General features: G+C 43.0%; 1 protein-coding gene across 2 annotated transcripts in view; it reads left to right on the forward strand.

Annotated features, from left to right (window-relative positions):
• The first annotated feature begins 6,173 nt into the window (after positions 1 to 6,173).
• unc5db (unc-5 netrin receptor Db) overlaps positions 6,174 to 24,947 on the forward strand; it is a 211,371-nt gene continuing 192,597 nt past the window's right edge. For both annotated transcript variants that reach the window (XM_037097681.1, XM_037097679.1), the window contains exon 1: positions 6,174 to 6,347. The gene's annotated coding sequence lies outside the window, so the exon portion shown is untranslated. The remainder of the gene's footprint in view (positions 6,348 to 24,947) is intronic.

The raw sequence follows: 24,947 nt of genomic DNA on the forward strand, positions 1-24,947 counted from the left end.
GACCACACTCCACTAAGCAGGCAGGTCTGCCCGCTCGCATGAAACGACTTAAGTGCAGCTGTCGAGTGATATGATGGCAGAAAAGTCCATCTTTTGTGAGGCGCGGCTTACCATCGCATTTAAAACCAATACATCTTTTAACCGCACTGTTTGCCTGAAACTGCCTCTTGTAGAAGAGGTCTTCCCGTCACATCAGCATCCATCAGCCACACACACACGAACATATCAATCGAAGCGATGCTATCTTTAATCCTATCTGACACGGCTATCTGTGTTTGATGGCCTGCCACCTCATGATTACCAATTTCCACACGGAGATTAGAGCCGCACAATCCGACGCCGACCGGAGCTCAATGTTCTTAACAACCTTGTTCCCAAGGTGCCTCCGCAAAAGGGATGAAGAGACGATGATGATGTTGCTGCTCTACGTGCCGGAATGACTCCGATACATCCAGAGAGAAAATGTGAAAACCGAGTACAAACGAGCAGGAGTGACAAAAACACAAGCTGTTAAAATAGAGTCTCTCGGCTTTGAACGGAGGTGAGATGCATCATTTTCCAAAGTTCTAACAAATCTAATCTTCCACCTAAATCAGCAGGCGTGTAACTGTGGAGGCAAACAGAATTACACTTACGGCTACATAAGCTTCACACTCAACAAGAGCACCACCTCTCATACGCTCCCATGTTTAGATTTTAAGCCCAGATGTTTAAGCAGCAGTCGTCCTCCGTGCTTGTTGTCCAACATTTACATGGACGTTAACTGAGCTCAACACATGCAAATGTGCACACACACAAAACAGTACACAGTATTCTGTATCTCTTCACCAGCAAGTTATTGTACATTTAATTGTTTTCTGCTCATTTGTTCTTCAAGGCTGAAACTAATTTATATACAAATGTCTGTACTGTTCTTGTTTGTGAGTATCTTTAAGTCAGTGTGCACGACTACAACCACCTATTTCAGTCTGATATCGACACCGCTTGAATGTTTATGAAGTACATCTCGAACCCATGTTAGCAAACTGCTAGCTCTGCCTGCACCTTTAATTCTAACTTACTTACCTTCTTCTTCCTTCTGCTGATTATGTGGACAGCAGCAATATGATCTAATAAAAGAAACTCTTATTTTATTGTCATCTCATGCTCCTCTAACAGGAGGAAAATCGTACAAATGTTGTCGACTACTGTCACGTGAATTGATGCACATTTGGTGCTGTAGTGAGTATTTGCAGCAGTAGGATGAGTGTGTGAGACTGAACGCAAACAACATCAACATCACCACATTTCTTCTTACTGTCAACAATCGCGTCCTCACAACAAATCCTGTGAAAAGACCCGAACCAACAATGACTGTGTATCTATCACAGCCCGTTACGTCTCCGTCCTCTGTGCCACTGAGCTCCACTGTTGCACCAAGAAACAACACAACACTGCCACACTGTTGCACCGTGTGACACGTTCACCTCATTACCATAAACACACACACTGTAGTTGATTCTGTCTCAGTCGCACAGACATCGTCCTGCTGCCCCCAACTCGCTGGAGCATCGCATGTGGATTAAATCCGGTGTTCCCCGACAAATGCTCCATTTTCTCCTGTTTGAGTTAAACAAACATCCACGCTCGTGTTGTGGCTCCGCCGAACTGGCTGCCACGTGTAATGCATACATGAATACATTATTCCTGCTACACATTATGTGTTATACTCCTCTCCTCGATATACAGTTAACGTTTTTTTAATAAGCTCCTTTATTAAAACAACACTTTTTCAGCCGTTTCAGCACAATGGATCTCACGGTGCGAGCTGAGCCGTCGTATAATGGCTGCATGGTCTGTGCTCAGCACCAGTGTGCATGCAGTTTATAATAACGCCTTGAATCTTCCATGGCGTAATGTTCACAATGAAGGAGATGCGAGAGCGGCCTTGCTTTAAGTGGAAGATCTCAGATGTATTCTCTCCTCAGCAGCGCTTGCAGAGGCTTACTTTTCTTTCTTAATTCACCCTGGAGCTGTTGATCAGCGAGGACGGTCAAGTGGCCTCAGCTGTGAGTGATATAAGACTGCCTCCATACTGAGCTGAGCAGAATACATTGGTCAACGCAACCTGGAGGTGGTTTTATTGTGGAGTTTGGTCAGAGAGCAGTGGCTGGGCCATCAGATGATCCTGCAGGGTTTTCAACTCACCGCCGCTGCCGTCTGGCTGGACCGCCGCCAAGCGTCTCAACCTAACCCGACCTATAGACATAAAACATTAATGAAAAGTGATGCCAAATATAATATTTCCAGCACATTCTGCAAAATGTTTTCTGAGGCGGCTGCACTGAACACTGAGCGGAGTCAGATCTGTTTTACAGAATCAGCAATGAAGTGAGGAATAATAATGAAGCTGCCGTTTATGTGTTTGTTTCACAGTTCATTCAGTCTATCGCTGACACCGAAATGTGAGGTGCGTGAGATCTGATTGTTTTTCTCAGGTCCTGTTGCTCCACGGCTGGCTGGCAAATCAGCGGCAACCGCAAATGAAACAAAACAAAGCAAACAGCTCCAGTCAGCTCGAACAAAGCTAATAGAAACAGAGCATTACACACAGTCGTGTTTAGTTAAAGCTGTAACCCTCCGTGTTCACTTTTTTAAATTTTCATTTTTCATTTTGTTTTTCTTCTGCTACTGCTGAGGTGTTTTTTTGAGAGAGCACTTCTGAGAGAACAGTTAAAGAGTGATGTTTTTTCTGCAGTATCTCTTTTTTTGTGTGTCAGGCATCAAAGTTTGCGGTGAGCTGTTCTGGAGAATGGATTCATTGATGAGTCTTGTTCTCAAGCTGTCAAATTCTGGCGTCTTTGTATTGTAACTCCAGCCCAGTTTTCATGACAAAGCGTGTAATACAGCCGCCGTAGGGTAGTGTGTTGATGTGGTGGTTTACCTCGCCAAGACATGAAAAGTACACCTGCATGAAGGTGCTCTACTAGCAGGGGGGCGACAGTGATGACAGCACGGGACGAGTGTAGGATAAAACGCCAGCAAGTCTACAATGCGAGGAGGTTGATGACTGGAAGTAGTTTTAGTGCCTTTTATTTTGAAAGAGCACATGGTTGCATGTCATGGCATCAGGTTGGCGGCTCGGGCCAAAAAACGTTGGAACCTGGAAATGATACTCAGAAACGCTTATCCAACATTCAGTCAGGAAAAAAATGATCCCACCTGAAACAGAAACATGCAAAATGGTCATTTTTTGTTATAAGTCCATGAAAAGCTTTGACACAAATCTCAGATCTTTTAATGATGTTCAGTGTTTTAATAGGTTTTAAGGAAAATTGTCATTTGGTGAAAAAAACAGGTCACGGCAAACTGTAATTAGATGCTGTTCATGGAGGAAACAAAATCAAGTCCCATTCAAAAGACCAGAAGTATCTAAATTTAAAGCTGTAAAACATCATCTTTAAAAAAAAAAAAAAAAGAAAAGAAAAAAGTTCACCTTGACTGGAACAATTAACACTGCACAGGAGGAAAGTGTGACAGATGTGATCTTTACTTTTTTTTTTTTTTATCATACAGCAGCAGATCAGAATGTGGGAGTGAGATACTGTCAGTGAATCACACACGGTGTCGACGTCTCCACTTTGTAATGTTCTGCTTCTTTTTCTTTGGATGTGTGCAGATTGTATGTGAAATATCGATCCTGTCTCTTAAAGAACAACATTTGCAATGCGACTAATTAGCATGACACCACAGCAGTTAACAGCTGGCGTCTGGGTAAACATTCAGAAAAAAACTCACGGACAAAATGTTCACATGTTGTTACTTACTTTGTGAAACGGTCGCGGTTTAGACACAACAGCGTCTTTGTTTTGTGTGTCCATGTTTCCCATACTTAACCCAGAAATGTTGTTTCTTGTGAACTTTTGTTATTATCAAAATGTCATCTATAGTTTTAGCAGATGAGATTAAGTTTGGTTGCATGTTGGGCAATTTGAGTAATTAGCATAATGAGCTAATTAAGTTGAGACACTACAGGTGAGGAATAGGGACATTTTTTTAAACTAATATCACCATGAAAACTTCCCCAGTTGATTACTTACATTAAGACAATTATTTTCTGTATTATGAGTTTTCTGAAATTGTATGTTTAAATATGCAAATGATGCATTATCTAATTAAATATGCGCTAATTGTCTTTTTTCCTGATTTATGGAGTGATAAAAAGAGATATCCAAAATTCCCTCTGTAAAAACCTTTGGCTACAATATGTCAACAAAATGAAACAGGAATTTTGGCTTTATCCAATGTTCAGATTTATGTTCTCGAAATGTATGTGTTTGACCAATACTTCTGCAGAAGACCAGGCTGTTGTATTTAATGTCTTTTGAGTGAATACAAGCTGGCCTACCCATCAAAACGAGTCTCATTCTGTTGCAACATCTTCCTTGTTTTCAAGTTTCCAAGGCCAGTGCTTAAAATATCATATCATCACTGACGACGACGGTGAGTTTTCACACCCAGCCCAGATGAAGGACGCCTGTTGCGGTGGAAAATGAGGCATGACATGAGCGGGGGAAGAGGCCACAGCGCTGAAAACTCTGCCAGATTATTCCTGAAATGATCAAAGAAGTAAGAATATATAAAGAAAAAGAAAAAATGGAGATGAGGCCAGCCTAAACATTGTTTCCTTGTGGAGCATGGATGATTTTTCCTCCTCAACAGTTTCATTTTTATCTGGTAGAATTTCATTTGCAAAATGTCTGCACCTTGACAGTTTACTTTGCTGCCCCTGTGCACTCGTAGCACGCATCACAGGCCTGCAGCAAAATGTTTCCTCCTCCACCTCCTTCCTGCCGCCGCAGCCCTGATCTCAGCCAACCTCGGCGGCGCTTCCTCGTATCATCGGCTTGATTTTTGTGCTGTCCGCAGCAGCCCTACTCTCGAACAATCGATTATTGCCGTATGTCTATACCAGGTACTGAGAGCAAAGAAGTGGATATACTGCTATTTCCTCCTCTGAGGTAACAGGAAGACTTGGTGGGTATGATTACAAGCAGCTCGCTCCACCAGCAATACTTTCATCATCCAGTGCTGTTACCTCCGAGATCCAGATTCCTCGCTGACCTTTTGATATCACCTTTAATTTCTACCTCAGGGAAAAGTGAAACCCTCTCACACTCTCACACGCTCACACTCTTCTGCTAGTCGGCTCACTTTCCTCCAGATTAAGTGGTGATATTCACACAAGCCTCACAGATAGTGCAGGTGAAGGTGTACGGCTTTTGGGTTAATATATCACTACATTCAGTTTTCTCAAGTGCGGTAGTAACACAATACTGTTACAGATAAAATGCTGCATTCAAAGCTGTTTGCAGGAAAATATCCTCATATTACAGTATTTTTCAGTTCAGTTATATGTAATATTCATGCATTCATGTGTAGGCAGCTGAAGCTGGTAAATATGGGGCTAATTTGAGAAATAATGTGTTAGTATTAATGTAAGAGCAACGGACTTCATCCGTCCATCGCTGCCCCGAGGCGTCTTGAATAAGATCCAGTCTAATCTAGCTTGGTTTAAAGCTGGTCCTGGTTAATGACTCGGCAATTTAAAATCAGCAAATGTTGCTGTGGATCCTGTTCGGAGCCGACAGAGCGCCGGACGACCGCCGGACCAGGAGAGGTGGACTGTGTGTTTACAACATCGATGCTCAAACTCTTTGTCATCATGTTGTTGCTGCTCACATTCACCCCGACACAGATTTGTATGTAAATAACTTTATATATGTTGTATTATTTGTGTTGCATGAAGGAGTTTACAGACCTTCATTTCTTTAGTTTCCCGCTGTGTTACCTAACGACAAATAAATCACCTTGCACGCAGTGAAAACAAGAGTTAACGTTATTTTTATATCTCAAGGTTATTCTAATTAACCTAAGCACGTTTGAATCATTTTGGATTTTAATTATAACATTCTAGTTTCACTGTATGTGTGTTTTATGTGTGTTTTCTAGTTTTCAGTTTTCTTCCCTGTTCCCTCCACACCTGCACTGCGTCTCCTTCTTCAGCTCTTCCCCGTCTTCATTCCCCTCACCTGTGATTCTCTGCCTCGACCCACCTGCACCTCGTCCCCTCGTTAATGCAGTCTGTATTTGAGCCCAGTCTTGATTTGAGTTGCCTGTTGTTGTTTCCCTGATCCTGCTGCGTTTGTCTGTTCCAGCCCTCGGTCCTAAATAAACTTCACCCACTGATGTTCCTGCCTGCCGTCTCGTGCATTCGCTGCCGTCGCCGATATTAATCCCTCGTTTGGTGGAAGAGCGGTCGAAGTGGAAGGTCAAAAGTGATTCTGAGACTTGGGATTAATTTCCAGGTAAGTTTTACTATTATTGTTTTGCTTGATAAGTGTTTATGTAAAACTGTAGAGAAACATTACAGCTTGCTAGCATTTACTTAGATAAAGATTAACCCTGGGTGCTGCTATATGCAGTGTGATGAAACCTTAGCGGGTGCACCAGGCTCCAGTGGAGGAGGAGGTTCAGGCCATTAATTCCTGATAATGGACAGCTCGTCAGGCATTAGCCCCGACTTAATCACATGTTCAAGTGAGACGGCCAACACTGATGGTGACAGCAGAGTAAATAGTAAATAAGGCAGCAGAAATATTTTCCTTCCTCTACGACGTCATTCATGTACTTACAAAACCGCATCAGTCCTCCCAGACTCGGCACGCTACAGTGTATTCAAGATGTACGGTGAGATTTAAACCCACAATTTTTTTGAGTCCGGAGAAAGGCAGCACAGGACACACAGACGGAGAAGAATACACTTCATTAACTAATAATTATCTTTCCAAACAACCACACAGCCTGAATATTCCCATTACTAAAGGATTCCTGTTTGAGGAGGGGGTATTTTACGTCGCATCTACAAGGTTGCTAATTAAAATCCATACCCCTAATGAGTTTTTAGCACCCCTATTGGTTAACATGATTACCTAAGATAAGAGCAGTAAATTGAGGCCCTTTTTAATTAAGTGCAAGATTTACAACCGTTTTTACTGAAGAGGCTCTAAATTCACTTTCCTTCTGTACTTCTCATGGCCGAGCAGGCTCACCGAAGGGTCGTTCTCTTAGATTCAAGTGCTCTGAAATTACATTTACAAATCCAGCTACATGCTTTGCATGCAGTTGTGGCTTTTGGGGGAAGGAGGCAGAAGCCGTACCTCAAATGTCCAAGTGGAGTTTATGTTGGGTTGTATTTTTTAAAGGATGTTGATTCCAGAACGTCTTTATCTAAGTTTCTTTGGCTCTGGTGAAGTGATGCTGAGTGCTGTTGTGATGTTTGTCCACTGAGCTTCCTACAGCTTCAATGACACTGGCTGGTGTTTCAGCACATGGTGGTCAGTGCATTACTTATTAAATCTCTAGAAGTGAAAAGCTAATGGTAAGCTATAAAGAGACGTCATCACAGTCTCATGAGTTAGACGTCACAGAGCGTCTTCCTACACAATTACTATCCAGGTTTTCTATAAACTGATCGATTTACAAGTTGCAAAGTCAGAGTTAGAATAGTGTGTGTAACTAAAATGGGCTTTTAAAGACGGACTAACGTCTCCAACGACCTCTGTAGTCTCATTCAGACACTTGTTAGCAACTGCTAACTGTTTTTCACTCACAGAAGAGCTTCATCATCGAACTGTGGGACATTCAGTGATGGATTTTATGTTGTAGAACAAAATCTGAAATATCTTAAACCTGTGTTAACAACACTCATTTCAGTTGCATTTAAGTGAAAACCCAGACACTTTTACATTAGCAGGATTAACAGGACTTTTACTCAGGAGCTTGATCTTCATGTCCAGTGTGAACCTAAAAGTCAACAGTGAGTTATTTTACCTTAATAACAAAGTGAACTTGCAGCATGTAATGTGACTTAAGTTACCTGCTTACTGACATAGGTAAGATAATGTCATGTAATGTATGTTAAGTAGTGCACTTGCAGTATTTGAATCTAAACCACTAGTCTGTCCTCCCCCTCATCATGTAGCTTGAGTGCCTAAAGTGATTCAGGCGTTGAGGTTTGAGGATGTGTAGCACTGTTAGCATGTCGCCATGATGTGCTAAGCTCTGCACCATCAGTCTCTGACAAGGACGTTGTGTTTTCACCTGTGTCCATTTGTTGGTTTGTTGGTTTGTCAGCAGGATTACACAAAAACTACTCAACAGATTCACATGAAACTTTTATGGAGGATGAGTCTCGACTCTGGAGTATACGCCTTTAACTTCTGGTGTCGAGCCGATTAAAGGGACAGAGCCAAAAGTTCTCTCCTTTCTCTAACATTTTAAGACTTTTATTTCTATTTTTGACATTTTCATTGATTTCTCTGGGAGCATTGCTTCGATCTTGATGGAAAAAAATTAGTTAACCCCAAAGTGGACTGCCTCGGCGGAGGTATTTCGTCTGTTAAACCTTGTTTATTCGGGGTAAACCACATGGGTTTGGTGCAACGGAACATTTTCCTCAGAAAAAGCCTCTCTGACAGCGACTGATTAGAGCACCAAATGTAAAAGCTTTCAGGAACTAGACATTCTGAATCATTCGGAGAGAGGGAGCAATAAAAACAGACGTTTATGTGAGAACTGTCATGGATTATTACTCCAAACACGGGGAATTGTGCAGAAACCACCTGATTTTTGCCCCTGTTTCGCTGTGATTAAACGGCGATGCACACAGAGTATTAAATTGTACCGCAGCGCAGACGGCGCCGACGCGGCACTGCCACTCCGGCCCTGGAGGTGCCGGTGCCCTGGCCCCTTTGTCTCGGCTGCAGGGTAATTGCTTTTCTGCACCGAGGTTATTCATGTTTTGCGATTGGATCATCCAACCTGGAGCAAGAGAAGCCACATTTGTGGCAAGGTTGGGTTGTTTTAGTGCTTTGCCTCTGAGCTGATTGTTTCAGCGAAGCCTCTGTACTCGCTGGCATGAGGCGATGATACCGGGCGTATTCTGTATTCTGCCCGCCCCACTGTAAAGAAAACGGGCTGCTTTTTATTAAAACTCATTTCCCATCAGAGACACCTTTCCCCAGCCTATTTATTTCTACCTATAAAGACTATTAATTCTTTTTCTTTGACCCTTTTGGCTTTTAAAAACACAGCTGAGTCCTCTGTGTCTGTTCTAATGGGATTTTTTCGAATGATTTATTCGGCTCCGATTCTCCTCAGCTCAGGTTTTTAATTGGTTTCTGAAGAAGGGGGGGGGGGGGAAAGGGAAGGGAAGAATATCTCGAATTCTGTCATCGTAAACTGTGTGACATTGAGATGAACAGTTAGCGTTGGTTTTTCCCTGAATTATAATGAGGAGACTGTTTTCTAAATATCCCTGTTTTTACAATCTAAATTCACTGAACCATATTGTCATCACCTCAGTGGGATGCGGCGCCTCACTGTATCGAGGTATTTTGAATATATAAAAAAAATCATTCTGGAGAGGAAAACTAATCATTTATTTCTCATCAGGAGAATAAATAGCTTGTCGCTGCGAGCTGTTTTTATTACCCAGGTGTTACAGTCAACTTACCGCAGCACGCTCGCTCTCTGAATACTGACACTGATCTGTGACTGACGGCTCACTTCATCACGGCTTCTATTTGTCTGACATTTTGCATTGGCTCTCTTACAGATCCTGCACACAGCCTCTGTGGTTTTTCTCCTCACCCCGGGGTCACAAATTATCAGATTGTCTTGCTGACATTTGGCGTGGTCAGAGTAGCTGATACCTGACCTTTCTGCCAACTGGTCCCTCCTGGCTTTTCAACTGTTGCCCGGCCTCGGCACGCCGGCAGCGCCATGAATTGAACTCTTAAATATTCCGCACTCAGTTGACAGTGCCAGGATTTTATTAGACTTATAAAACATGCAGGGCTGTGAAATTGATTGTTTCATTCGACTGGGAAAGCAAATGATGTATGGAGAGTACACCTGGATACAGGCTGGTGTCAGTGGAAGTGAATTATTGATCGGGGAGGCTGTTTGATGTTGTGCTTTGGGGACCAGCCAGTCATGTTTGCCAGTTAAAGGCATTCATGAGCTGCTCAGATGTTGATTCAAAACCGGACTTGACTTGTTATTGCCTGGACTTCCAGCAAACACTACGACACTGATGTTTGTATATCACGATGCCTGAGCCAACATGAAAAAACAATTCTCTTATTTTTAAGCTTATTTCCCTTTATTGGGTTAGTGGTTTAATTGGATCCACATTATAAGCTACCAGGGTATCTACGTTTAGCTGTGGGGTCAACGCATAATAATACAACATCAACACGGAGCGGTCACGAACATTTAGGTGAGCAATCAAAGCCTTTCAGGAATCTGTTCTCTACACATTAATTAATGGATATTAAAGGGGCACTATGCAGTTTTCGAGACGAAGTTCAAACTCAGGATTTTAACATTCACAATATTAATGTGGCAATAATACAAATTCATGTATTATTTCCATAAGTGAATAAACAAGCTGGAAAATAAGGTCCCAGAACTCTGTTTGAAGCTAGAATGGTGGCAGGGTCCGCCACATATAAACAAGGTAAAAGAGTATGAAACTGTGTCGTCAGGTTTGTTTATTCAGTATTCATTCATGTAAATAAAGAAAACAGTTGTCTGACTGTACATGATGAACTGCAGAAGTTTCATGGTGATATGTCAGGTTTTTTAACAAACTGTATCTTTGAACTTTTACAAACATTTCTTTAACGTTTTCTCAAATGCAGCTTTTTCTCAGACTCCGAGGCAGAAATCTTCACTTCAGTAACTTGTACTTGATGCCTGTCTTTATTCTGAAGGTTTGTCACTAATCATCTACTGCTTTTATTTATTAAACATTTTATCACAGAAAAAAAACATTGGTCCAAATTTCACGATGAATGCAAATTAGTGCATTTCTAACTAGATAACGTCTCATTTGCATATCTAGACATAACACTTCAGTGTCCTCAAGTAAGAAACAAACTATTGACGTTTTATGTTGATTAAAAAAAAGTTTCTCCAATAGTTTCTCCCCCTCTGATGATATCTGTAGTTGTCTGTACCTGTAGGATGGAGGAAAGATTACACAGTCCGGGTTGTTGTCATGTTATGATGGTAAACTGGGATTTTTGTTCTGCCTGGTTGGTGTTGAGCTGACAGGCCATATAAACCTAAGAGGAGCGACCTGACTGCCTCCCTCACGTCGCTGTCCATCAGATGTGCTGGGCTGCAGCTGTGTGATTTATTTTGCATGTCGACGCTTCACGAGGAGATATTTAATGGCAGGATGTGTCTGTAATGGTTAGACTCAAAACTAGCGCGGAGATTACCACCGCCCACCGCCGGCCGGCCTGAATAAAACAGCACTGACCCCTCAGCACCACCAACAGCAACACCAATGCACAACTTGTATACTTGCTGACCTCGGCCAAAGGTTCAGTCAGTCGGGCGGGGATCACACCCTCCAGCTGAGGGAACGTTGACCGATCAGCTGGCAGGAAACCTCTCTGGAGTCGCTGCTGCGTCCTCCTCCAGGTCGGATCCTCCTGCTGGCTCCAAACTAAAGAGCCACACAGATGTTGTCGTAGACTCGTACCGCCGCGTCGCTCCTGTCCAACAGCTGGGTCGCAAAAGAAAAGAGAACTATGAACAACAAGCACACAACTCCCATCTGTTCTTCAACTTTCATTCACTCAATGAATTCAAAGTAACATTTAAGTGTATATAATGTTAATATTTAGAAATGCACAGTTTCTTCAGTGTGTGGAAGCTTTTATTTCTGCGTCTATGTAGGGACAAACGTTGCAGTTGTGAGTTGCAGAGTGAGCCGGATGCCACAGGGCGCTCTGTGGAGATAATCTCTCTCAAGAGCAGAAACACCACAGTTAAAATGCCAAAGCAGAGAAGATGCAACACAAAAAAAACAACAAACCCCACAACAACAACGAGCACTTAGCGACAAAGACAGAGACAGTGTGAGGCACAAGATGCTCACAAATTACAACTCTCCAGCTGAGAGGAGGCCGGAGCATGAGCTGTGTGAAGAGAGAAGAAAATCTGCAGTCCAGGTCCTTTTTTCAGCTCAAGCTTTTCTGGTTGTTTTTTTTTTTTTTCCATCAGACTTCAGCTTCTAAGGTCAAGAATGAAGTTTCCAGCTGTAGTGACATCAACCACAAGTTCTTGACAGGAAAATCTGAATTTTTGGAAAGACGGGCTGCAGCTGAGAGACTTTAGATTTATATACAGGCGGTATTTAGATGCAGGCGGAGAAAACAGATCATCAGATAAGTCAACATGATGAGTCAACAGTTGGCACTGCAGCCTCACAGCAAATAGGTTCTGATGCCGGAGTTTTTCCCTCTGGTCCAGTGTGTTCTGGTTGGGCTGCAGCTCCCTGTAACACTGAACATGCTCAGTGGGTTAGACAACGGTTAGACGACTCTGTTCAGGCTTTTCTACCTACCAACTAATCACACATCATACATACATGCAGGAAGAGATGTGTGTCAGTGTTTCATTTCATGGTCATCGGCCAAAAACTGATTGTTGTCTTGCTTTAAAGCTATTTTTTTTAAAAATGGTTGAAAGGACTGATTCAGTTACAATCTAGTGCAGGTAAAAATATTCATATACAGTATGTTCCATCTGTAAGTCATTAATCACAGTCTAGTTTCCTATTATAGGCCTCAACAAGAATATCAGCAGATGCAAAAATAATGAAAAAAAAAACATTGGAAAGAAAACTAACCAATAATCATGTTCATTTCACAGCTGATTATAAAATAAACTGACTCTTATGTGGCAGAACTGTGTTAATTCAGTCACAGGAAACACTGAAGTTTCATAAAGACGTACTTTTACTATCAGCAAACGCAGAAATGGATCCAGAAGAACGCAGCTGTAGACATAAACTGAGGTGATCCACACGTGAGAATATTTGAGGTCCCCAAAAATAATGTGACACAATCCGCTTGACTTTTCTTGCACGTATAATATATATTCACAGATGATCAGGCAACGTGGGAGACAATGTCAGACAATCATACAAAACATGTGGATCCTTGTGTGATGACTGTTCAGGGCCGCGCAACTTACTCAGTTTCCCGGGAGACAAAACTGAAGGGTGCTGGGAGGATTGTCTTGAAATGCGCAGAATCCCAGGACAAACGGGCGTGTTGGCAGGTGTGGATGAAGGTTCACATCTTCAGATTTGAAATCTGCGTTGCGCCTTTTGAGCCGATTCTTCACCGGCACATCTGGGAAGCAACGACTGTGACCGGCATTACTGCGGAGTGTTTGCTGGACCGTGAAGCGCTATAAGCCGACTGTATAAACAACGCAGGGCTCACTTCACTCTGCATTAGAAAGGGTGTCATGTGCGCGTCTGATACAGTCGACAGGATGGAAAAGTGCAAATGATGGATCTCATCTGTGTCTCCACGATTGATCTGCAATGACACTGAATAGGTTCAGTTTCACCAGCTCGCCTCTTTGCAATGTCACAGCTCTGCCTCGACTTAATATAGTCTTTTATAATACCCCCAAAGTCAATATCCCGATTTGGATTCCCCGTGCAGATTTGCAGATAGTAAGTCGGGGCTGTTTCTTGTTAAGTACTGTAACCTACATTAACAGCTAAGAGATAAACTCATGCGTCCCGTATTATGAGACAGACCCATGCATCAGAGCTCATTGGGGTTATCAGCCTTCACAGATCTGCGCCGGGGTTACGGAGGAGAAATCTGATTATGCTGGGCTGCAACTTATTTCCCTGCAAAAGCCAAAGCTGCCACAGAATCACATTACCGCCATCCGCACGTGGAGTTACACCGCATAGCTGCTGACTTTATGGTAAACCGGGTGTAAATTAAAATGTGTGAGGACTCAAATTTAGCAAGTGTATTTCTGAGCAATGAAAAGAAAAAGGCCATTATTGATTATTGTTAATGAATTACAACTATTAATATTCTTATATGGAACCACATCGATACATTGTTGCTATTTATAAATTACAAATAGCCAACAGTTACACATTGTGAAACGATTAATCACCTCCTCATTTTTGGTTGTTTTGTGTCTCTTTGTAGCCATTTTGTGTCTCTTTTTGGTTGTTTTGTGCACCTTTGTAGCCATTTTGTATCACTCTGTAGCCATTTTGTGTCTCTCTTGGGTTGTCTTGCATCGCTTTGTAGCCATTTTGTGTCTCTTTGTAGCCATTTTGTGTCTCTCTGTAGCCATTTCGTTGCTCTCTTGGGTTGTTTTGCATCTCTTTGTAGCCATTTTGTGTCTCTTTTAGGCTGTTTTGTGTCTTTGTAGCATTTTTTGCATTTTTTAGATCTTTTTGTTGTCATTTTGCATCTCTTTGTTGCCCTCTTTGTTACTTCTGTGTTGTTTGCGTCTCATCGTACTTGTCTGAAGTCTCTTTGTGGCTGCCCATGATAAGCCAATTACCGTCTGACACTGGTAGAGAGGACACCAGTGAGAGCCCAGGGGGGCCGTCTGACACCCGTCTGACTCCGTCCCTGCACACCGGGCTCTCGCAGTTTTTACTACAGGTGTCAATGAGATCTACCATCAGTCCCCATATAGCTCCTTTCAGAGATCATATTCACATAGTTACTAAGAGAATATGTGTGACTCTAAAACGAGCGGTGCGGCTGAAGGCAGGGACGTGAAGCAGCGCTGTGCTTAAGGTTACTGCTCGGTGGGGGGAATGAGGCTCCGGCGTGAAGCTATGATAAATAAAATGGAAAGGGAAGGCAGTGTCTGTGCAATCCGCCAAGATTAATGACCAAAGCACTACATAAAGTGAAGTATTTGATCTCAAGCTTAACAACATGAAACTTGTAAATGTGCCAGCCATTACTCTTTCTGGGACTCTGCAGCCGCGCTCATGTTGCATTCATCTGGTTCAGAGGGAACGCTGCGGAGAATATTCTCCCCTCGGATGCCACGTTGGTTATTTGTCCAATCTATAGGTGGCTGGGGGGGGCTGGCCGTCTTCGTATTTTGTGTCTTTTATGTTGCAAACCTGGCAGATTCACAATAAGAGCACGATAAGGGTATTGTGTTTCATACACAAGCCAAGGCTATACAGGCGAGGAAGGGCAGGATAACATCAATTCCACTCAATTTCCTCAGGACCTTGAGATGTGGGCTGCGCTTTGAGTCGCTTTTCTCCACAAAATACTGATGAACAGCCTTCAATCTTTATAAAACGAGTTCAGTTTTCCTCAAAATGCGGCAGGATTCTGTTGTACCGGTGCTTTAAATTGGGGTTTGGCACCCCAGTTAGTCAAATTTAGAGAGTTGCAGTTGAGCTTTTGTTGATGCATTATTACGAGTTTTCAACAAATGATGCTCTGGGCTACGACTCGGCTCTGGAACTGAACTTGCTGATTTCTGTTTCATCAGGGAGGAGTCATTGATCAGGAGGACAGCAGACAGGAACTAAATGACACGATTCCTCTGTGTGAGGCTCCGTAGAGATCATTTTCTAACGCACGACTATTGCACAAGCGAAGGTGTTTGGGCCAAATAAATGGACTTACCTACTGTAGGTCCACTGGTGTGTGTGTGTGTGTGTGTGTGTGTGAGCACAATTACATCAAAGAGGGTCAGCTGCAGTAGCAGAAATCCTTCTCACTGTTTGAGTGCAAAGAATTAACACATCGCCGGTGGCTATAAATTTTGTCTTTTTAATCAGTCCCTTTGTGTCAAAGAAAGGGGAAAAAAAATGGATAGAAGCATTCAGGCTGCCGATCTGCGCCTGCTTACCACGCTGAAATGACTCACCACAAAGGAAAAGGGGCCAAGGTCTCGAATCGGCTGCTGCCTCTATCCTTCAGAGGCAAAAATTGAGCTGAAGGTCTGAATTCAACATCGCATTAAATCCAGTCACTTTATCAGTAAACAGTTTGTAATGCTGGTTCCGCGACTGTCAGCGTGGCCGGGGATTTAAAGGGAAAGGTACAAGCAGGAATAGTGAGTCTGTTTCTTTCTTTGTGTTTGTCTTGTCCAAAGCCGACAGCGTGGTATCACGCCGAGATGAGATTCCAGCAGCTACAACAGAGTAGACTGATAAACATCTTTTCAAAACACAAAAAGTCCTCTCTTTTTTTTTTTAAAGACCCAAAGGTTTACGTTTAAATATTCAACACAGTCAAACTGATGGAAACAGAACCCATTTAAAAACATGCAGAGACGCCAACAATAGAGCAGACAGCAGAGAAGCCACAGCAGAGAGAGGGAAAAGGAAAGACTTTTGTGTGTTTTGAACTAGAGATGCTACTTCAGCTCCCTTGCTGTTACTGACATTAATGCAGTTGTTTCCTCCGCCGACAAATAAAAACCCAGCAGGATGCAACAATTGCAGGCGAGTCTCTGGGGAACGCAGGAAATCACAGTCTGAAGGAGGAGTTCAAGTGGAGGAGTCAGGTGGAGGGAAAGGAAGGAGGTAAGTCACAGCAGTTCATTACAAAACAACTCACGAGGTACGGAGTGATCATTTTAAGATCCGTATGCCATCGAGGCCCATTTCTGATCAAACATATGGCTGGTATGTGTCCTGCAAAAAGCCATTTGGCATCACTTTGAGCTTGTTTTGCGTCTCTTTCTTGTCTTGCTTTTCTTTTTGATTGTTTTGAGTCTCTTTATCGTCATTTGTGCTTTTCTTCTTTGGCTGTTTTTTAAAAAATCTTTTTGTAGTCATTTTCTATCTTTTTGGGGGATTATTTGCATCTCTTTGTTGTCATTTTTCATCTCTGTAACCATTTTGCATCTTTTCTTGGCTGTTCTGCAACTCTTTGTAGTCGTTCTGCATCTCTTTTTGGCTGTTTTGAGTCTCTTTGTTGTCATTTTGTGTCTCTTTTTTTGGTTGTTTGCGTCTCATGGTACTCGTTTGAAGTCTCTTGTGGGTGTCCATGATAAGCCAATTAGCTTCTGACTCTGGTAGAGAGGACACCAATCACACTCCAGGGGGCCCTGTGACACCCGTCCACAGAGCTTTCAAAGCTTTTGGTTTATTTAGCCACTTTGTGTGTTCACTTTTTTTCTGCATGACTTGATGTATAGCTGGTATTTTTATTATAGAATATATTGGCCTTATGTAACTGCTTATTTATATAGTAGTTAAACTGATAGAGTATTAGAGGGGACATACGCATGACCCATTAATTAGACTGTGGTGGCTCACCAGCAGAGTTTCCTAATGAACGCAGTATCTGACATTGTTTGGCCCGGTTGCTGCAGGAAAGCATCTTCTCACTCTCAGTCAGTGAAGCCACACAGACATGCTCTCTCCGGTCCGAGGCTCCGTTAATTACGCTGCCTCCCACTCGTATCAAAGAGTGTCAATGTTTACAACTTCAATGAGGCGGAAACATCCTTCTGGTAACAAAAAACGCCACCGAGGGAGACTTGAAGGAACAGCAATCAGGTAGAACGTTTGGCCTCGAATTACAGTAAACGTGAGGTTGATGTACTAGCTTGCAGCGTGTTAACCTTGCCGGCCATTTCTAGTGCAGCTCTTGTTCTGTATGCATCATACTTGGCAGAACTGTGTCATATGACTTTGGAGAAGTGAGTTAGAAAGCAGTTAAAGATCAAATATAGCCAGTCAGATCTTCATCGTGCCACACAGTGTTTTCTCGGACCTTATTTCCCTCTGAGAACAGCTTGTTTATTCATTAAGTAACCAGATTTGTACTCTGTTTTTTTGCTCGTGCTTACATCCTTGCGTCAGTAAGTATCTCCCTCAGCTCTACTCTGCACTCCCACTTGCGTATCCTTAATACATGTCAGGATTAGAGTCAGGGATCTACCTGAGATGTTAATGCAGCTCTCCAACAAACCTCCCATGGATATATCTGCAACATGCATTTAGTGTTTTTTTGTTTTTTTGAGTGGGCATTGTGTTTAAAGTGTTGCAGTGCGGCTGTCCTCTGGTGAGAGACGACGTGAATATCAAAATGTCAGCTTTCATCCTGCTTAGACATAACAATCTGAAAAGCATCATCTTGAAGATATACTTGTTTCAATGCGGCATTAATGTTGGCGCGCGGCCCACTCCGGCCCTCCCCTCTCCGGCACGCCATTCCACCCCTCCTCATTTTCACGCTTATAAATTTCAATGCCGTTTCCCTCTGAAAGACTCAATACAATTTTCCCCTGACTCGCCAGTTTTCTTTTAATGTCTCATCACAAACCAAACGTGTGATGTTCACTCCAACTCAATGACCTTGCTGTGGGAAAATGATTTTTTTGAGTAAGAGCGGAGACAAAAAATTTCAATCAATGGGATGGATATATCCTTCAGGTGATGAGTGATGTCTTGGTGAGGAGAGGCTGGGTGGGTGGAACCCCAAAAAAAAAAAAAAAAAAAGGCACACTGAAGTCTCACCTGCGTCCCATCCATCAGCATTTCACTGTGGCACATTTTAGATTGTACAACCTGAACTGTAACTGCAGAACTACAACACTTCTTGAGACGCGTTATCGCCGCTTGTGCTCATGAGCAGGTATGATAAACCAGCCGACAGCTTTTCTTGAACCTCTCCTGCTAATTGGGAGCAGTTAATTATGTGCCACATATCACACATCAGATAAACCCAGGCTTTATGTCAAAAAGTGCTGGTAATTAGAAAAACATGAATTCAGCGTTTAAAAGTGTCATTTGTGAAACATGGCCAGAATTCAAAGGTACATAAATATAGAGAGCAGCATTCCAGCAGAGTTACTGACGATTGCTGCCAACCGTCCTCGCCTGCAGCTAGCTACCAACACACGTTTGCATAGGAATACGACATTGTACAGTGAATGGCACGGCAATGTAAAGTGTCAGCAATTTTCGGTGCTACCTCATACAACCCCACATCAAGAAACCCAAATTATCACTCTAAGTTAAGCTTATCTTATTTATAACAGTATATAGATATATATGTATATTTCTTTTCTCAACATTTTATGAGTTTATTGGGGAGAATATACATCCTGTTGTATTACCGGACAGCTGGTTAGCATGCTAACTTCAGTAGACGTAACATTTACGCTGTTTCTTTACATTCAGTTGATTATGGCTCCTGTTTAAACATGATATTCTACAGCAGTGCTACTCCCTCTTCCTTGAAAAGCTGAACATCGGGGCGGAAACATCAACACGTGTTCATCTCAACTCCACACATGCAGTCTTTCTATGATATGATCTCCCTCTTCTAGGTTCCAACAAAAACTGGCCTCTGTATGAAGCGCCGCATACAACAAAGACGACGTGTCACTAAAATAAGGTTCATGGCTACCACAGCTCAAATCACTTGATATATGCAAAGGATTTACCAGTCTGACATTCAGAGAGGGAGGAACGCAGCAGAGGAATATCACCTGCTCTGATCTCTTTCTGATTGTTCATTTCACATTAGCTCACACGCCACCTGCGCACACGCCGGATGCTGAATGCGCGGCGTTGACGGGGCCGAGACACGAAAATAAAGAATAGGTGCGGAGATGGAGCCCATCACCAAGAGGCACATCACTTTCTAATGAATGGCTGCCCGAGTGTCTCGCCCTGTCCAGCCTTTTGCAAATCTGACACTTTACGAGGCAATCTGCGGCGAGTGGCAGAGGTCACGCCAGTCATATCGCCCACGTCGTCGTCCGCCAGTCCTCTTCATAATCTGTTGTCACAGACCTGTGCAGAGGCGTCTGGAGTGACAGGTGGGAGCGTCGCATCCGGAAGAGGAGGAAAAAGGACTAAATGCTACGACGTGAGACATTTCAAACCTCTCGTGATTTGAACTCCTTTTAAAATATTTTGTGTTTTGAAGATACCTGCCAGTTATGGCTTTGCTAATCCTCTGAGAATTACTGATTCAGCTCAGCAAGCTGGACTTCTGTTGGCTCCAACTCCAGCTTTTTAATTTTTTATCTACGACTTTTTCTTCTATTTTTTTTTTTTTTTTTTTCTTTTCCCTGAGTGATGATATCTCAAAGTTCAAGCGCCGGATGGCTGGCAGTTTGTTAAAATTGGCAGCAGTCTGAATTATAAAGCCCCCCCACATACTCACAAATCCATCGAAAGCCATTCTCTCCGTCTAAATATAGTAGCTTTTACTCCCCACTCACTCTGTTTCTCGCTGTTATCGGTTGGTAAAGCCGTCTCTCTTCTATCGTACTTCTTAGCGCACTTCTTTTAGTGCTTTCTTGCATCTCTCCTTTTGAAAGCTCATTCCTTCGTACCCCCGGTCTTGACTTGTTTGCTCTTGTCAGCGTTCCCCTTCTATTTCCTCATTTGCAGGAACATCTGAGAGGTTATGAATTAATAAACCCTCTGATGTGTATGAGAAAGCGCTCGCTCACTCAGCTTATTCAGCTATGACCACTGATTGCCACTTGTGCAAGCACAACAATAAAGACGTTTAATAAACCCCCCTCCTTCGGTTGACAGCGAAGATGTCAGCTGCTAACTAATTGTGATAATGTCCCTGTGGCCAATTAAATGAGTCGCCAAACACTGGCTTTACAGCTGATGATTTCTTGAATCATTAGGAACAGTCAACTTTTATTTTCCACGGAGTGCCACATTAAAATGATTGTGTTACTTGGTTTTGCAGAGTGTTTATCTCCGCAGACAATAAATGGCTATGAGGTCCTCAATTACCCTGCTGGTATTCACTCTACTGGGGAATGATTATTATTGATGGAGGATCTCTCTTAGCGGCTTTTAACTAATGATGAAGGATTACAGGTGTACGACCCAAGATTTGAAGGGATGTTTGCGTAGTTAAATCAGCATGTTTGACCTTTGCCCGCATGGTCTGATATGGCTTTAACACTAAAATCATGCTTTGGTTTCAACGGATGGATTTATCCTTCAGACATGAGATTGTTCTCATCTTTGTGTGTTCATCACTGAGCTGTTGGCTCACTAACCAGAATCATCCATATCCTGACTGGAAACATGACAAACTGGCGTGGTTCATCCTCCACAGCGAGTGATTAAAACCGCCCACACCATCACTGGTAGCATCGACGGAGCATCAGTGACATCGGCGAAATGTAACAACTGCACAGAGCCCAGAGGAAACTAAAAGACAACACCCAGCGACACCCCGTTCACCCTGCTGCCATCGGACAAAAGATACAGAAGTATCTGCTGCTGCACCCCCAGACTAGACAGCAGCGTCGCTCCTCTGGCTGTGAGACGCCTCAATTCATCCTCAACACTCCATTTTCCAAAGAAGATGTAGCACAAACGCATTTCTGTAAAAGAAAACAAAAAAAAAAACAACAGCCAAATTCAAATGGTTTCCTTTTTAAAAATGGTAATATACTGTTAGAAAACAATGCATCTGCCCCTTATACTTCTAAATTATTGGACACACATGCTTTTGGTATTTCAATGCAGGATATTTTAAAGCAGATATTTTAAATGCTAATATTTCAAAACACATTCAGTTGATATAATGAACAAGGACTGTCGAGGAGCAACTGTATCTTTTTGAGCCACAAAGATTAAAATAAGCTTTGACAGGCCTATTTGTCATGTGCTGTCTTGATATGTATCCAGCAGACCCGGGTTATGATTGTTTGTTCCATTGTATTTGCCCGCAGGCAAGGTTTGAAATCCATCTAATAAATGCCGAACCTAATCCCCGATATGGGATCCACAAAGATGATGATGCAGACGATGAGAGGTGTACTACTGGTGATTTCTTCTTCAACAATATGGAGACTGGGAGCATTTGAAGCCTCTCATGTTTACAGAGTGATTTATTGGATTGATTTTTTTTTTTTCCCCTTTCTTTGTGCTCTGGAATACACCGTCTGACTTCTTGACTTCAGACTGACGTAACGTGGCAGCTAAACATGTGTTTGCTGTTATTTTTAGGCTGTAAATCGTTTTATCTTTGTCTGTTGTGAGACGTGAGGAAATTTCCAAAGGGCTCAGTTTCCATCTGTAATCCCCAATGTGGTATACAAACTCGTAATTAACACGGCTTTGGAAAATGATTACCAAAGTCTGTTTTCCTCCTGTTGTTGTTGTTGTTGTTGTTTGCTGGTAAATGCATGTGTTCTCCTGTCGTAATGGTTAAAACTGCCTTGGATTGTGTGTTTACAGCACACGCACCTTGATAAATAAGCCGATGGAAGCCCGTTCATATTCTGATGCTGACCGCAGCTGCTTCTGTTTCCTGTTTGTTAGCGTGAAAAAGTTGGCTGCAGGTGAATGTTTGGCCAACGTTATCCATCACCTACAATCACCTATTGATGTTGCTATATGTGCGCCCAGTTACTGCAACATCATTGCTGCTGCTGGTTCTTTTAGGGGCATTAAGTAATATATGGGTCCCAGCGGATTCATTTTGTGCTGGGGGGAAGTAAAAATCTCACTTATGCCCCTTTTAGGTTTACAGATGGTGTGAAAATACCATAGAAAGTAGAAGGTGAGCCCATTCATTTTGTGTTGTGACCCAAGTTTGTGTTTTTCATTTTCTGTGCATTGATCTCTCTGCCTCAAGGCAAAAAAAAAGGTTGAAGGCTGAAGTTGAGAGAGAGGTTGAGGTTTTGAAATTTTATTTGGGGGGGGGTGAGTTGTTTCAAGCCAAGTCAAGCCTCCTGTGCTCACTGCGGGCAGCTTGGTTGATGGCTTGTTTCTATTTTGACAGATTGAATGTTAGTGCTAGTGGCTCAGATTCCATCGACGTACGTGTCCGCATTAAAATACAGGACAAGAAAACAAAGTATTACATTTCGCGAGAGTACAGGTGCTAATTGGATAGCTGTAATCAAAAAAATTAACTGCAGAAAATCGATGCGTTCGCTTTCTATCTCAACCCATCAACCCAAACTATACAGTACACACAAGCCTTCTCCAAACATTACTTTGGAGATGCTCATTCCTGTAGCCTTTCAAATCAAAGTTGTAGCGGACTGGGAAGCTTTGAATGGCCGTAATCAACTTCACATTGATTTTGCACTCGCAGGCAAAGCTCTTGGTTGTGGAACAAAATCACTTTGGAAGCGGCGTAATCTGATTGGCCACTGACGGCCAATGACTTTGAAAAGTTTCGGATGCTTGTCGACTCTCCACACGTCAGCTGAGTTTCCCTATCACTCAGTTATCGTAGTTCAATGTAAATGTGATTAGAGTTCAGAGCTGGTATGGTGGTGCCAGAATTTGTTGTGTGGGCACCGTCAGTCTATTTCAAAGTGGATCAGCTTCCCATCTGAAAACCCCAACAGCCACCTACCTTTCCTCCTTCCTCTGAAGAAATGCTTCAAACAAGCTCTGTATAGGGCTGTTGATAGTCCTGCTCGTGCCCAGGAGAAGATTAATTGCACTGGTGCCCCTCCTCTGTCGATGGCCTCCTACACACCTTCATTCACGTCCGAATGAGGACAGACCACAGGTTTTCAAGTGTCAAACAATGAGATGTGGCAGCCTTAGCTGCTGCTAGCTAGTTGTATTTTTTACTAGCCTGAGTACCAGGCTTGCCGGACACTTATTCATTGCGGACTTCAAACCTTTTGGCACTTTTACAGACTAACTGCAGTGAGTGACAGGCTCAGAAAGAAAAGCAATGCTTGTCTGGAAGCTCATCTAGAAAAAAAACCTGTCGCTACATCCCAGGCCAGGTTCCTCACGGTCCTGAGCTCCTCTGGCTGTGGCAACTGGAACACAATCGGCCCATTTCCCATCTCCCCTGACTGCCCCACTCCAGTAACACACATTGTCCCCACTCCTCTGTGGCCCGGCTCCATTATCACATGATTTCTACAGCCCAAGGCTGTTTCAGCCCTGCCTGAAGATCTGTGGTCCCTCATGGGAGGAAAGCCCAAAGCAATCCAGTACCTCCCCCCTGCCAAGTCCCAGCAGAGGAGTGGTCAATCATCTGCAGAGGTAAAGTTGACTTCTGAGTCTCATTCCCAACTCGTCAAGTACTGACACTTTGAGGGTAGTAGGTCGGGATGGTCGCCACCCCAAAGTGTCAGTGTTTGACGAGTTGGGAATGAGACTCAAAAATCAATTTTTCTAACAAACAGGACCTTTAAGAACTTATCAACAATTTCCCGTGGGAATATACAAGCTATGGAGTTTTCAGTCAGATAAACTGAAATCATCGAGCTGTACTGAAACAGCAGCAATCCATTAATGGAAGACGTTAAAGAATCTTATTTCGATCACATATCAGATAATATACAACATGGTGAGACTGGTGTTCTGAATTGAACCCATCCTGAGGGAGCAGTGGGCAGTGATCATGCCCGGGGACCAACTCCAGATCTGAGTTGATGAAGCCGAGGACACTGACTGGAGAATTAACTTTGTGTGCATGTTTTGATGTTGAGGAAGGAAGAAACGCAAGTATAGGGAGGAATATGCAAACCTTCTTCCTGTGACGTAACAGCTCGGTCAGGGCTCAGAGTTCACTGTTTCATTTAATTTGAGAGATTATTTTCTCTGAATTCTAAGTCATTGATAACCACCGTGAAAGCTGCTCCAGTCAGTGTTTACGCCTTGGGTTGTTTTGTCTTTTGTATAGCACAAGTGGCTTATTGCACGATATGGAATTCCACCGGAGCACAAAACAACTGACTTCTGACTTGTGAGGAGTCCAGTTTGAGCACACTTGACAAGAGAGGCTGATGTAAAGTGGGAGCTGCATGTCCACCCTCTCTAGCTGTGGACCAGGCTACAGTAACATCAAGACGAGACACGGGGAGGCAGAGGGATGAAGCCAAGAGGTCTGACAACGCGCTGTGGTGGAATGACCCGTCGTACAATATACTTCATTTCAAGCAAACTGAAGCCTCAAGGGTTCACACCGGCGAGGTGCTCAATCCGAATGGCACCCGCGATACTTAAATCAGATTGTGTCTGCTGATAAATGTAACCTACTAAAGGTCCGAGCTGTTTGTCTCTTTTTCAACTTGCTCCATGTGCTTCT

The sequence above is a fragment of the Acanthopagrus latus genome, chromosome 5 (assembly GCF_904848185.1).
Source record: "Acanthopagrus latus isolate v.2019 chromosome 5, fAcaLat1.1, whole genome shotgun sequence".
In the NCBI taxonomy this organism is placed as follows: Eukaryota; Metazoa; Chordata; class Actinopteri; order Spariformes; family Sparidae; genus Acanthopagrus; species Acanthopagrus latus.